Consider the following 14,620-nt stretch of genomic DNA (forward strand, 5'->3'; position numbering starts at 1 on the left):
GTCCCATTTACTTGTTTTTTCTTTTGTTTCCCTTGCCCAAGGAGGTATATCAGAAAATAATATTGCTATGAGAATTTCTACTTTTTGATCCTCTCCTCTCATATTTGCCAGTTTAAAAATGCCAAAGAATTTATTTGTCAACTTGTAAAAGCATTGGGAATTTGCAGAGAAGAGGGAGGTGAGTGACTTGCAATAGACCACAGTGAAGGCCTTGATGACAAGTGTCTGGCTATGCGGCAATCAGAATACAAACAAATGAAGATGCTTAGAAGTAGGTACAGAAAGAAGACTAGCCGTAGAGAAAAAGTAAGTAAGACTTATTGATTCAGATTCAGAAATTGAGAGCATGAGAGAAGATAGTTTCTCTGAGTTTTTTTTTTTAATTTGGGTGTCTAAGATTAGAAGATTTATAAATAATAGGTAGCAGAGTAGTTTCAGGGGCTCTGTCTTGGTTTTGCTCCAATGAAAAGTTGGGAAAGATAATTAAGTTTTTGATGTTCTAAATTCAATATTGCCAGATATTAAAATGGTATCGTTCAAAATGGAGTTAATTCAAAACCAGAGCTTAATTCATGATATTAGGATGTGATGTGGACAAAACAAATTGAAAATCGAGGACACACTTGCAGGAATGAGAAATATCAGCGAGGAGACGCTTATATGGAAAATGTGAAGGTTGAGGGCAGAAGTTGAGAAAACATCACTTTGAGGGACAAGAAAGGGATAATGGTACCCTGAGCAGCAGTGAACAGGTCAGAATTGGAGAAACCAAGAATCTCACCTATGCTGAAGAAAAACCTGAGTAGGATCACTGTCAGTGATTTTAAGGGGTCTAAGATTTGGCACTGTCCCAGTGGAGCCCGAGCTCTATGTCGATCAGGAGTCCTTGATTTGACTTTCTCACACAGTGGGACACTGCTGCTTATCAGCAGGGCTGGCAGCCTCTTCCAGACTACTCTTGAGGTGGCTATGAGGATTCTACTATTCAGTGCTGAGACCAACCACCACCAGAGGAAAGACACGACCAACACACAAGTTAGTTGCAAGAATCACACAGGCAGTTTATACTCACAAATCTTTTTGGTGTGCCTGGGTACAGCTTAAGGGGGCCCTGTCTGCATGCTCCTCTCCGTTGTCTTTGGTCAGAGTGGTGTGGTGACTGTCCATGTCAACATTGGAGTCTGGGGGACTACCACAGCAGAGGGGGGCCCTTAACTTTAGTACCTTTTCTGGCCAATGCCTTCTAACAGGTGTCAATCTACAAGATTACCATCTCAAACTACCTTTTTGAAGTTCCTCGCAGGGAGCCCTTTTTATGCTAATCTACTGAAATGTTACATCAAGTCACTTTTAAGATGTTCCTAGGGAGGCCTCCTGTCTATGTCAACCCACAGTTATGACATCAAGCCACTTCTTATCTATTTGTAACTTCACACACACACTAACTAAGCCCTGCATGAAAGACAGAGTCTGTTTATCATATCTGTACACACTATATTAATTCCTATCCAGATGACATAACTTTATTTAATTTTCTTAATTGCTTTTAATATTATATCTTAATTTTTTATATATCTTCCATATTTTTTTCAATATTTCTATATATATAATTACTATAATCTCATATTACTGCAACAGGCACTGAGGTCACTATTGATTTTGGAAGTTCTTTTGGTGGAGTACTTGTAGACATGGATTGAAAAACACTTCAAAAACTTGGCAGAAAAAAGAAGAAGGCCAGTATTGTAACTTGTTGGAATCCATGGGAGTCCGTAAAGACCAGAGTAACAGGCTTTATTGAAAGGAAGAAAGGAACCTTGCCGGGCACTTCTCTGTGGAGAAGGGCACAGAAACAGACTCTGAGGCAAAATTTTATGGGGGGGGGAGAGCCTTGAGCAAGTGTTCGTTGAGTCAGCTATTCTGGTATGCTCCTTTCTGCAGTCCTACGATTTCAGCTTCCTGGAACACTTCTCCTTGGGGCTTCAGGGGCAATAGTCCAGTGAGGGTGGGATCAGATAGACAAGCGGGACAGCAAAAGGGCAGTGGAAGTTTTGGTGAATTCATGTATCTATTATTTCTCAACTCTGTGGTATGATAAAAGAGGTGAGGGGAAGAAAAGGGTATGAGGTTCAGGAAGGAGGTTTATCTCAGACTAAGCATCTTCTGGAGCTACTTCCTGCTATTATCCCTATTGGGGGCCTCTTTCATGGACCTCTCCCTGGGGCAGTTGGAGTAGGGGTGTATTTATAGGGTTCTAGATTTTTTTTTTTTTTTTAACAGGGCAGGTTTCAGGTTTGGTGTGTAGGGTTAGGTAGATTTTTCCAATTTTCTGATTGGCGAAGGTCTGCATGTGGTTCTGTAAGAAACTAGTGAACAAACATAAGAGGCAGGATTTGAAAGTTAGAAAAATAAATAGGAGAGTGATTGGACCAATGAAAGGCAATAGTCAAGACACCCAGTTGGTGTGAAACTACTGATTTCATGTTTACGAATTTGCTGGTCTTCAGAGAGAGAGAGAGAGAGAGAGAGAGAGAGAGAGAGAGTAGGAATAAGACAGGGAAGTGGCCAGTCCCCCTGCCCCTAGACCTACTTCTGTAGAGATTCCTAAAGTAACAAGAAGATGGATTACCTGTATAGCTTGTTTGGTCCTTAGATTGACAGGTAATGTACTAGGAATTGAAAGAGGCTCATGGGTGGGATTAGGTTGATATTTGGGGTGAGATAGATTAGGGTACAGGTTTCTATCCAATTAGTAAGGAGACACATGTAGGTGTTGGTCCCACATGAGTAGAAAGCCCCTGATTGGTTGAGGCAGGTTGAGAGGTGAATAGAGAATAGAAGGATAAGGGATTGGTTTTGTTTTTCTGTTTCTGTGCTCCAGATGGTCAGGGTGAAGGAAAGAGCCACCCTTAGCAGCAGTGGGAGTTGTCAGGATCATGGTGTGTGGAACTGTTCACGTGAAAGTCAGTCCTTGGGTGATATACTGCTGGAAGCGCCTCTTGGACAGTCTCTGAACAGTTTGCTGAGTAACCTATAAATCCTGTAAGTACTTAGGGCAAAGGTGTTTACACTTTGCAGCTAGAGTTTAAGTCCTAGTGACCACTGCTTCTAGCTGGAATTATCAGCGGGTCCCAGCCTACAATAGGCATGGGGCACTGAAACAAGAGGAATAAAGGAGATGCTATACATTAAATAAAGTAACAAAATCAGACTGTCAATACCCACAATAGAGATCTTTGAGGGATAAATTAAGCTCAAATATCGAGGCAAGGCATAGTAGATGGCCCTTGTGTTTTCAAGAAATGAGATCAGTTTATCTGCTACTTGGAAGAAATACCTTAGGCTCGTGAATGATGTCCTTGGGCCTTCAGTGGCAACTCCCAGTGTGCTGGGCAAGGTCAGGTCATAAGTAGCTGGAGCAGGGCTAGAAGAGACTGAATCCTCCCTCCATGGAGCAAGGGGGCAGCTTACCTTCTCGTGTCCCTTTTCCACAGCAAAGACGTGTAAACTGGTGGGGCTGGGAAGCCTGGCAGGTTTCAGTTCAATGACCTTTCTTTCCACTCTGGAGCAGGGCCCTGATGGAATCCTATGAAGCCCTTTAGGGTGTTGGAGCCTTTAAGATGGTATGCCAAAAGCTGGTATTTCCTAACCTCTTTTAGGCCTTATTTGCCTTTTCTGTTACTTCCTTGGCCATTATAGACCTTAAGAGCCATGCTCAGAAGATCTCACTGAGGGGCTTGACTAAGAGCAAAATTGGGAATCCAGTGTCTGAAGAAGCCTAATAGACTGAGGAAAGAAAGGATTTGATTTGTGGTGGTAGGTGGTTGGAGACTGTGGAGGGTCTGAGTTTGATCTAGGGTGAGACCTCAGGTGGTGGGGGTTAAGGCGATGCCCAAATAGACTATGGACTAAGAGTGAAGTTGAGCCTTAGCAGAGAAGACATGATATCCCTTCACAGCTAGGAAGTTAAAAAGGGTGGTGGTGTGTCTCCTTGAGGCAGGCAGGGAGGGGCTGCAGAGGAGTAGGTCGTCTACATATTGTAAGAGAGTACTAGTTTTGAGATTGCATGTGTTAAATCCTGAGCTAGTGCCTGTTCAAACAGGTGTGGGGTGTTTTTGATCCCCTGGGGTAAGACAGTCCATGTAAGTTGCTGGGCTGCATTAGTGTCTGGGTAAAGGCAAACAGAAAGTAAGAGTCAGGGTGTAGACGAATGGTAAAGAAGGCATTCTTGAGGTCTAGGACCATGAAGTGAGTGTTGTTTGAGGGAATATGTGACAGTAACTTGTAGAAATTAAGGACTACTGGATGGACAGGAACTACCGCCTCATTGATTAGGTGTAAGTCTGGTACGAGGTGATAAGCCCCTGAAGGTTTTTGAACAGGAAGGATGGGGGTATTGCAGGGAGAGGATGAGGGGTAGTGGAAGGCATAGTCAGTCTCTGTGGAGGGGGAAGGATGGGTTGAAGAAGAAAAAGAGACAGAACCACCTATCTGTAAGGAGGGAGGAGGGGTTTAAGAACACAGTGGAGAAGGGAGGGGCCCCTGGCCAGCAGGGGAGGAGAAAGAGAGACTGGTATTTGCAAATGAATGAGAAACAGTATCCTGCAAAGGGAAGGAAGGGGGCTTTCTGGAGAGAAGAGACTCAAGTGAAAGAGATTTGCAGAGGGACCGGAGAAAGGTCCTGAGAGAGGGGTGCACCCAGGAGGGGAAAGAGTTGGGAGTCCGCAGAGAAGGAAAGATTAGGAGTGCAGGTTTTAGGTGAAGTTTCTTTGGCCAAAAACAGCCTGCAGGTAAAACAAGCGGCACAAATTAAGGACAGGAGTGAAAGTAAAAGGAAGCCTGCATGTAAGGAATTTCTGATGCCCTCTCCATCCAGTGGCAAAAGTTGTTTAGGTCTCGCAGGATATAGTAATCAAATGTCCTGTTTTCAGGCCCGTGGGAGTCATTGTCTAGTTTATATTGTGGCCAGGCTGTATTGCAAAAGAAAATGAGTAGAAGACAGCCCAACAGGGTTTGGTCAGATGGCTTTGACTCCAAAGAGCCCAATGTGGAGATTAGTGATCTAGAGAGGGCGTCTCTGCCTCCAATCACAATGTCAAAGGAGAATGATGGCCCACCAGTATTTGGCTCCATTGTTTCTTTTTTTTTTTTTTTTTTCCGAAGCTGGAAACCGGGAGGCAGTCAGACAGACTCCCGCATGCGCCCGACCGGGATCCACCCGGCATGCCCACCAGGGGGCGATGCTCTGCCCATCTTGGGGCATCGCTCTGTCGCAATCAGAGCCATTCTAGCACCTGAGGCAGAGGCCACAGAGCCATCCTCAGCGCCCGGGCAAATTTTGCTCCAGTGGAGCCTTGGCTGTGGGAGGGGAAGAGAGAGACAGAGAGGAAGGAGAGGGGAAGGGGTGAAGAAGCAGATGGGCGCCTCTCCTGGGTGCCCTGGCTGGGAATCGAACCTGGGACTCCTGCATGCCTGGCCGATGTTCTACCACTGAGCCAACCAGCCAGGGCCTCCGTTATTTCTTTACTGACTGTCTGAATCCAATGTGAACCTGCATGGGCTGGGCGGCTGTGATAGTGGCTTTGGATACTGGCTTTACAATTGGTTTATAAAATTATACAGGTTTCAGGTGTACAATTCTATAACACATCATCTGTATGTTGCATTGTGTGTGTTCACCACCCCAAGTCTCCCTCTATCACCATTTATCCCCCTTGACCAGGCATCCCCAAACTACGGCCCGCGGGCCACATGTGGCCCCCTGAGGCCATTTATCCGGCCACCCACCGCACTTCCGGAAGGGGCACCTCTTTTATTGATGGTCAGTGAGAGGAGCACTGTATGTGGTGGCCCTCCAATGGTCTGAGGGACAGTGAACTGGCCCCCTGTGTAAAAAGTTTGGGGACCCCTGCACCCTCCTCTACCCTTTTTCCCTCTTGCAATCCTCACACTGTTATTTGTAACTATAAGTTTATTTCTTTGCTTTATCTATTCACCTTTTTCACCCAGTCCTCCAACTACCATCCTCATTGATAGCTGTCAGTCTGTTTAGAGAGCATCTTAACATACTTTTCATAAGTAGCATGTGTAAAGTCAGTATCCACAGCCACCATCACAGCCGCCCACAGCCGGCCCCCAATACACATTAATATCACCTGGGTGATGGCTTCCATGTGGGCAGCGCCATCTTTAACAAAGTGAGCATAATATATTTTATCTGCCCAACAGCATGTTAGGCAAATAAGAGACAACAGAGAATTGACCTATTATGAAAACAGAATAGCTCCAAGTATTTTAAAACAGATTTATCCTGTAATTATTATAACTTTTCAGGTCAATACCTTTCATTAGCTTTGTTGCTTGATAAACTAAGCACTGATGAGAAGTGACCTGGTTCTGCTTATTTCTCCAGCCTCATATCCTATACCCCACTCCACTTGTTGTAAGGTACCAAAAAGCTGAAAATTGATATTGATATTCTGAGAGGAAAGGTCAGGCTTTCCTATCAGGCTTTCCTGTCCTATCCCTGCTTTAGGGAGGGGAGGGAGAAGAATGTAGAAGTTTCTGGCTTGCAAGAACAATGGGTCATTCAGTTTTAAATCTAAAATAAAGGTTAACCTAGAAACTTCTTCTCTTTCAATAGGAGGCAGCATTTACATACCACCTTGATTGATTGTAGTTCCTCCCCGTTCCTGGAATCTTTTTTTTTTTTTTTTGTATTTTTCTGAAGTTGGAAATGGGGCAGCAGTCAGACTCTCAGGATCCACCTAGAGCCAGAGACCAACTTTGCTCCAATGGAGCCTTGGCTGCGGGAGGGGAAGAGAGAGACAGAGAGGAAGGAGGAGGGAGGGGTAGAGAAGCAGATGGGCGCTTCTGTGTGCCCTGGCCAGGAATCGAACCCGGGACTCTTGCATGCCAGGCCGACGCTCTACCACTAAGGCAACCCGCCAGGGCCCCTTACTGGAATCTTGAGGGTAAAATACCTCTAGGCTAGTGAGGGAAGATGAACCCTGAAAGATTTGTAAACATCTTTGATTGTGTTATCTTGAGAGTTCTTAATGTTTCTGCGTATCCCTTAAACAAATGTTGCCAGCTCATACCATGATGTCATGCTCTCCCCCACCCGTGTGTGAGCAAGGGTATATAAACAGCCCCTGAACTATTTTTGGCACTGCACGATTTGGACTTGCAGATGACCCGTTTCAGCTATATGTTGCCGGCATATTTAAAATTTCCTCCTCTAATAAAACTTTTCAAAAATTCATCTGGACTGGGTGTCTCTACGTGAACTTGATGTAATGAGGTACGGTGCCTTTCAGAATCTGGGGTGCGGTACTTTATAACACACTCTACTCCCAAGACTGTAGGCAGAGCTTCTTCCAAGTTTCCAAATACCTCATGCTATTTCTTGTTCTGGTGTTTGTACCTTACACGTCTTCCAATACCTCCTCTGCTTGGTGAATCCATAATCAGCCATTTCCTCAGACCAAGGTCAAAATTCTCTGTAAAACCTTTTGGGGTACTCAGGGTTGATAACTTCTAATTCCCACTGTATGTATATTGCAATATATATCCTGTATTCCTATCACCTAGTGCCATGCTGGGTATATAGTCTGTATTCCATAAATGTTAAATGAACAAATAAATGAAGATTGTAAGTCTCATGTCGCACCTATTTTTCACTAAAAAAAAGTGTAGTATAGTACATTTGGCATTTATTATTTTCACACAATATTCAATTTTTAAATTTTTGCTAAAACATAAGAAATTTTATAACTATTTCTTAAAACTTGTAAAGTCGGAAAAGCCTTTAATTGCATTAGTCTGTGGTAATTTTCCACTTCATTTCTAAATGTTAAGAATGGGCTATTTTGTCCTTTCCATAAACTCTTTCCTTTGAAGTAATTATCCTCTTTCTGGTAAAACAGAGGAAGTGGGACGGGCCTCCTATTTAGATGACTAAACTCAAACCAATCAAAGTTTCGATAACTACAAGAATCAAAGAGGTTTTAATCTCAGTTTATATTCGCATTTATGGCTGTTGGTTCTCCGGAGGGAGACGGGAAAGATGGTCCCTTACACCTGGTTTCAGATTGATTACTATCAATAGAGAACGATTTCAGTATAAAAGCCTCATTTTGCATTAAACACCTTTTTTGCGGGGAGGAGGTTTGATGGTGGGGGAGATAAAATGCTTAATCAAAATCCCGCCAATTTGTAATGTTCTTTGGGGAATCGGGTTTCAAAAGCCAAGGAACAAAAGAGGATTTGGGTTTCCAATCCCCCTGAGGCCGCAGCAGATTGTGAAGCAGCTACTGGGAGAAACCGGAGTATAAATTACCAACAAGAGGAAGGCGGGTGTATGTGTGCTGGGAGCTGGGAGAGAAGGAAGGGGGATGGGGGAGACAGAGCACACGCTAAGGAGCCAAGGACGTTTTTGCGAGGTACCTCGTTATGTAATATTTATAATGAAAGGCGCTGCAACAGCATCAGCGCACTGACCCGTTTTCTTCAGGCCCAAGCTAGCACCACAGCTGGGACACAATGGGGATGGGAGGAGGGGACAAGAAGCGCGGCGCTGGCGGAGAGCGGGCTAAACAGCGGGGAGCCAGCCACAGTGCAGAGCCGAGCGGAGAGCATGTCCCCAGGCTCTGGCACCAGATCACCGACCCCGAGGGGTGCTCTGGCTCGTAGGCTCAGCAGGGGGAGGGGCAGTTTTAAAATCCAAGGTCCGGATCCGACCTCTTAGGTGTTTATTCAGTGGGCGGAGTAAAAGGGCTCGGTAATCTGCATTCTTTTCAGTCGGCTCTCTGGGGATTCTGAGACGGTGACTTCAGTCACCAGGCTGAGAACGCCACACTGGAGCGGGGGCCGGGTTTTCGCGCGGGGAGGAGGCGCGCCTGGCGCGGTTGCAAGCAGACCGCTCCCCGGCAACGGCGCATGCGCGGGCTCGCCTTCTAGCAAAGCCGCGTAGCTTCGCGGGCCCCGCTCTTCCAATCCGAGCGCGGCGTTCTCCGAGTGCGTATCCTGGAGCTGCGGGCGGCGGGAGGCGGGAGGAAAGAGGCGGGCCCAGCGGGGCCGGACGCCTGCGAAAGTCTGCGAAGGTCTGCGAAGGAGGTCCAGTCTCCGGAAGTAGCCGTTGTAAACACGGTCTCTCTGGGGTTTGTTCCCCTTCTGTCCCCCCATGCTATTCGTTCTCTATCCCAGGGTCCTAGAGTCCGTCCAGTTCAAGCCGTGTTTGCTCCGACCCCTCTGATCAGCCTGGGCCTCTTTCATATTTGAAGGTGCCTATGGGGTCTTGAGGGTGCTGTCTGGACCACGGGAGCCCCCTTAGGTAACCTCAGGGTTTGCGAGGTGAACGACCTGGGCGGGAGGTGTAGAGACGAACAGTATGGGGCTGTGGGGAGCGTTACTGGGGACCCGAGTTAGTTTGGGACTGTCTTGGGACTGTTTGTGTTGTCACTGGGGACACGCCTTTAACTCCAAGGGCTGGGCCTCTCCGCCCACCTGGAGGAAGTTCTCTTTGGAGCATCCTGGCCCGACGTGGCTGCCGCGGTACCCAGAAGGTTGGGTAGGGACCAGAACGTAGGACCCAGGGCTCTTGGGCTTGGAACTTCTTAGGTTTACAATTTAGGACTACGGAGTGTTTAACCTTTTGAGGATCAGTTAAAGCCCTTCGAGGACAGGACCAAGTTTATTACATTCTTTAAAACAAAACAAAACAAAACAAAAACAGCTAGCCACACACTATACTCTATATAAATGTTAAATGAGAGGATGAGTTGTGGTAGGCTGTCTTCTGTAGCTTCCACTGCTTACTCTCAAGGACCCTAAGAGACTTGGAAAAATAGGCTGTTTTTCTGAGGCTGTAAATATTCTGCAGGAATTGATACAGGAATATCTTTTTTGGATATTCTTTATTCCATTATGATATTTAACCTAAAGAATACATATTTATTCATTTTAAGCAGGTCTCAACTGATACTGCATAAGTTTACATGGGAAGCATTTCAGTTGGTTTCCAGTCTTTTGAATACCTTATAAATCAATGTTTTATTGTTTTATAATCTTGGAGAACCCCCCCCCCCCACCACCATTTTGTCACTTGTTTTATTGACCAGTTAGTGCCTAGTAACAAGAAAACGATGCTAGATCAGGAAATGAACATGCTTTCCTATGAAATGAAGAAACAAAGGCAGTGCAGCCTAAGAAAAAGACAAAGGGGATAGTTTTAGTCTGGAGTTTTCTGCGTTAGTCCTGGCATAGACATTTATTGCTGTGAGACCTCAGGCAAATCACCTAAGCTCCCTAGACAATAGAGTCCTTATTTGTTAAATAAAGAAGAGGCTTTTAAAGCCTCATTTAATTCTAAAATTTTTTGATTGTTTCATCCCTTTTGTCTTGCTTGGTCTTGTTTTGATGAAAACTAAGTGTGTCCTCAAAGCACTGGTAAAATAGCACAGATGTGACTACTGAAGACAGCACTGTGTTGTGAAAGAGGATGGACTTAAGAATCAGCCAGATGTGAATTTGAATTCTAACTCTGTCATTGGATATCTTTACTCAGGTTACTCAGCCTCTACAAGCCTCAGTGTTTTCATCTGTTGAATGTGCGTAATAGTCTCATAGGGTTAATGGGAGGATTCAGTAAGATCAGGTATGCTTAGTGTGTATCTGGCATATAATGAGTCCTCAATAATAGTAGTTTTTCTTTTCATCCTTCCTGCCCCTCTGTTTTCCCTTGATCTCTGCAGACACACTGAGAAACACATTCTGGATGCCTAACTGAAGGACTCAGATGTAAGGGTAAATTTTGTACCAGTAGCAGCTTCAGAATCTAAAGTTGAATTTTCTGGCTGGTACTTTCTCTTAGGATATCTAGATCATTCGTCTCTTGGCCTCAAATGCCCTATTATTTATTTCTAAAAAACTTCTTATTGAAGAATGATATACATAACCTCCCCTCCTTTGTTTTAGAAGGAATGATGAGAATAGCTTAACTCCACTACCAAGAAGATTAATCTATTGGCCCTGGTCAGTTTGCTCAGCGATAGTGTCTGCCCGGAGTGTGGAAGTCCTAGGTTTGGTTCCTGGCCAGGGCACACAGGAGAAGTGCCCACCTGTTTCTCCACCCTTCCCCCTCCACTTCGTTGCTCTCTCTCTCTCTTCCCCTCCCGCAGCCAAGGCAAAGTTGGCCCAGGTGCTGAGGACTGCTCCATGGCCTCTGCCTCAGGGCTAGTATGGCTTTGGCCTCAAAGGAGCAATGCCCCAAATGGGTAGAGCATCGCCCCTTTGTGGTCATGCTGGGTGGATCCGGGTCGGGCGCAGCTATAGTCTGTCTGGCTGACTCCCTGCTTCTAACTTTGGAAAAATACAAAAAAAAAAAAAAAAAAAAGAAAAAGAAGATTAATCTATTAACACATTAGCATAAATGGCTGGTTTAAAATTTGCCTTTATCCATCACTGTTATAGGATGGCTTGGTTTTGGCCCAAGCCTCTGGAAACACCATCTGGATTGAAAATCCACTGAAAGCCTGACCAGGTGGTGGCGCCATGGATAGAGTATCAGCTTGGGACATAAAGAGGACCCAGATTTGAAACCCCAAGGTCACCAGCTTGAGTGTGAGGTCGCTGGCTTGAAGCTCAAGTTCACTGGCTTGAGCCAAGGGCTCACTAGCTCCACTATAGTGCCTCCCCCCCCCCCGCCCCCCCGCATCAAGGCATATATGCTAATGCAATCAATGAACAACTAAGGTGCCACAATGAAGAATTGATGCTTTTCTTCTCTCTCCCTTCTTGCCTGTCTGTCTCTCTTGCTAAAAAAAGAAAAAATCCACTGAAGGTCTGAGCCATGTTTCATTAAGAAAATCCCTGCCTGACTAGGCACAGTATAGAATGTCTCCCTGGGACACTGAGGACCCAGGTTTGAAGCCCCAAAGTGGCTGGTGAGCTCAGGCTCATCTGGCTTGAGTGTGGACTCATGAGCTTGAGGGTGGGGATCTCTGGTTTGAGTGTGGGATCATAGACATGACCCCATAGTCATTGGTGTGAGCTCTGGGTCGCTGATTTGAGCAAGGGGTTACTGGCTGGGCTGGGGCCCCCTGGGGCAATCAATGAACAACTAAAATGCTACAACTACAAGTTGATGGTTCTCATCTCTCTCTTTTTCTGTCTTTCTGTCCTGTCTCTCTTAAAAAAAAATAAAATAAAAAGAAGACCCTGCCTTATAGTTAGTTTGGATGTGAGGAGAAGAATCTGTGTGAAGGCGCAGAAGTTCCCTTACAAGTAAGGTCTCGCATGCTCCCTGGCTTGGGTTAGCCACATCTGAAGGCTAGTAGCAAGGTACACACAGCAGCGCTTTGCAGTCAGCCAATTTGTGTTTGGATCCTAATTCTGTCATGCACTAGTGGTGTGACCTTGGACAAGTGACTGAATATCTTTATGCCCCAGTTTTCTCAGGTATAAAGTATCTTCCTCTTGGGGTTAGTGTAAAGTAAAATGAGTTAATATATAGAAAGTTCTTAGCACCATGCCTGGAGAAGGGGTGTTTGTCACAGTTGGGATGATGACAGTTTGTTCATAGATAATGATGAATATTTTCAAATGGAAAACATTATTTCGAGAATTACACATATCGAAGAAGAGAAAGGCTGACATTAATTGCATATTATAAGAAATTTGTTATTATTCATAAGTATTTGCCAAGTTATTGTTTATCTTAACTTGAGGAGTTTCACAGGGAAGTTCAAGTAAAGCTGGTAGCAGATAATGTGTGTAGCCTTGCAATTTGTTGTCTTAGTTACCTAGTCCATTGAAATTTTCCTTACTGTACCTAGCTACTTTTATCATCATTCTTTGCTTTTTCACTCTGGTGGAAGAAAAGGGAGATTTTGCTATATTTTCTCTGCCATATTTATGTATGGAAATCCCATCATAGTTTAAATTCAACCACTTTGTTGATGTAGTCATCCTAAAACTATCAGTGGTAGGCCTTGAACCCCAGTGTTTTTTTTTGTTTTTTTTTTTACAGAGGCAGAGATAGATAGGGACAGGATAGATAGGGACAGGCAGACAGGAACAGAGAGAGATGAGAAGCATCAATCATCAGTTTCTCCTTGCGCCTTGCGATTTCTTAGTTGTTCATTGATTGCTTTCTCACATGTGCCTTGACCTCGGGCCTTCAGCAGACCGAATAACCCCCTGCTGGAGCCAGGGACCTTGGGTCCAGGCTGGTGAGCTCTTTACTCAAGCCAGATGAGCCTGCGCTCAAGCTGGCGACCTCAGGGTCTCGAACCTGGGACCTTCCGCATCCCAGTCCGACGCTCTATCCACTGCGCCACCACCTGGTCAGGCGAACCCCAGTGTTTTTTAAATTTATCTTATTATTCATTTTAGGGAGGAGAGAGAGAGAGAGAGAAAGAGGGAGGAGTAGGAAGCATCAACTCCCCTATGTGCCTTGACTGGGCAAGCTAAGGGTTTCAAACTGGCGACCTCAGCATTCCAGGTCAACACTTTATCCACTGTGCCACCACAGGTCAGGCTGAACCCCAGTGTTTCTAAGAGCTAACATCAGAGAAATGAGAGCAAGAAAGTAAGAGTTTTCTAGAGGAGACTTTAGATCAGACTTTTTTATGATATTGAATTTTAAAAATTGAGATATAATTCACATAACCTAAAATTCACCATTTGAAAGTGTACAATTCAATGGTTTTTAGTATATTTACTATGTACAGCAATCACCATTATAATTTCAGAACATTTATATCACCCAGAAAAAAGAACACCTGTACTTGTTAGCAGTCAGTCTCAATTCCTCCTCTCTACCCCCTGCAACTACAAATTTACTTTCTATGGATTTGCTTTCCCTATTCTGTACATTTCATATAAATGGATACAACATGTAGCTTTTATGTCTGACTTTTTTCATTTTAGTATGTTTTCAAGGTTCATCCATGTTGTAGTATGTATCAGTACTTTATTCCTTTTTATGGTTGAATATTTCATAATTTATCCTTTGACCAATTGATGGACATTTGGGTTGTTTTCACTTTTTGACTATTATCGGCAATGCTCCTATTTGTGTACAAGTTTTTGTTAAAGTCCAGTAATTATCTTAGAATGTGTCTTTGTGGTGATTGTGCTGGGTCAGTATTCTCAATACACAGTTTGGTTTTTCAAAATGTAGGTGAATTTCTTTTTGTAGTCCAGTATAGTTTTCTTGAATTACAGTCTTTAGTGTTTGTTCTGTTCCCTTGCTTTGATACTCTTATTCAGGGCTTCCTGTTATCTACTTGGTTATTCTTTGACAATTTTCAGTATTTTGTTACTTTCTCCTGAATCCTTTTGATCTCTTTCTTCATTATTTTTATAAAAAAATTTTCCCTTAATTTCATTTTCCATGTGTTTTAAGGTATTTTTTGTGATGTCTCTTTACTCATGTGTTCCAACTTAATTTTCATTACTGAAATGATTTTTTTATTTCTAATTCTTTCTGATTCTTGTCATCTTATCCCTGAGTTTTTCAATTCTGATTCTTACTCTTTCATGTCTTGTACCATTTTGATAAATTTTATTTTTAGCTCATTGGAAATAGTATGTTGTAGTTTTCATTGGTCTTACG

At 44.1% G+C, this 14,620-nt stretch overlaps 1 protein-coding gene across 1 annotated transcript in view; it reads left to right on the forward strand.

Annotated features, from left to right (window-relative positions):
* Nucleotides 1-9,078: 9,078 nt before the first annotated feature.
* The window catches only part of CCDC171 (coiled-coil domain containing 171), a 395,587-nt gene continuing 390,045 nt past the window's right edge, over nucleotides 9,079-14,620 (forward strand). Inside the window, exon 1 of the mRNA XM_066368208.1 lies at nucleotides 9,079-9,334. The gene's annotated coding sequence lies outside the window, so the exon portion shown is untranslated. The remainder of the gene's footprint in view (nucleotides 9,335-14,620) is intronic.

This window comes from Saccopteryx leptura, chromosome 2, assembly GCF_036850995.1.
Source record: "Saccopteryx leptura isolate mSacLep1 chromosome 2, mSacLep1_pri_phased_curated, whole genome shotgun sequence".
Lineage (NCBI taxonomy): Eukaryota > Metazoa > Chordata > Mammalia > Chiroptera > Emballonuridae > Saccopteryx > Saccopteryx leptura.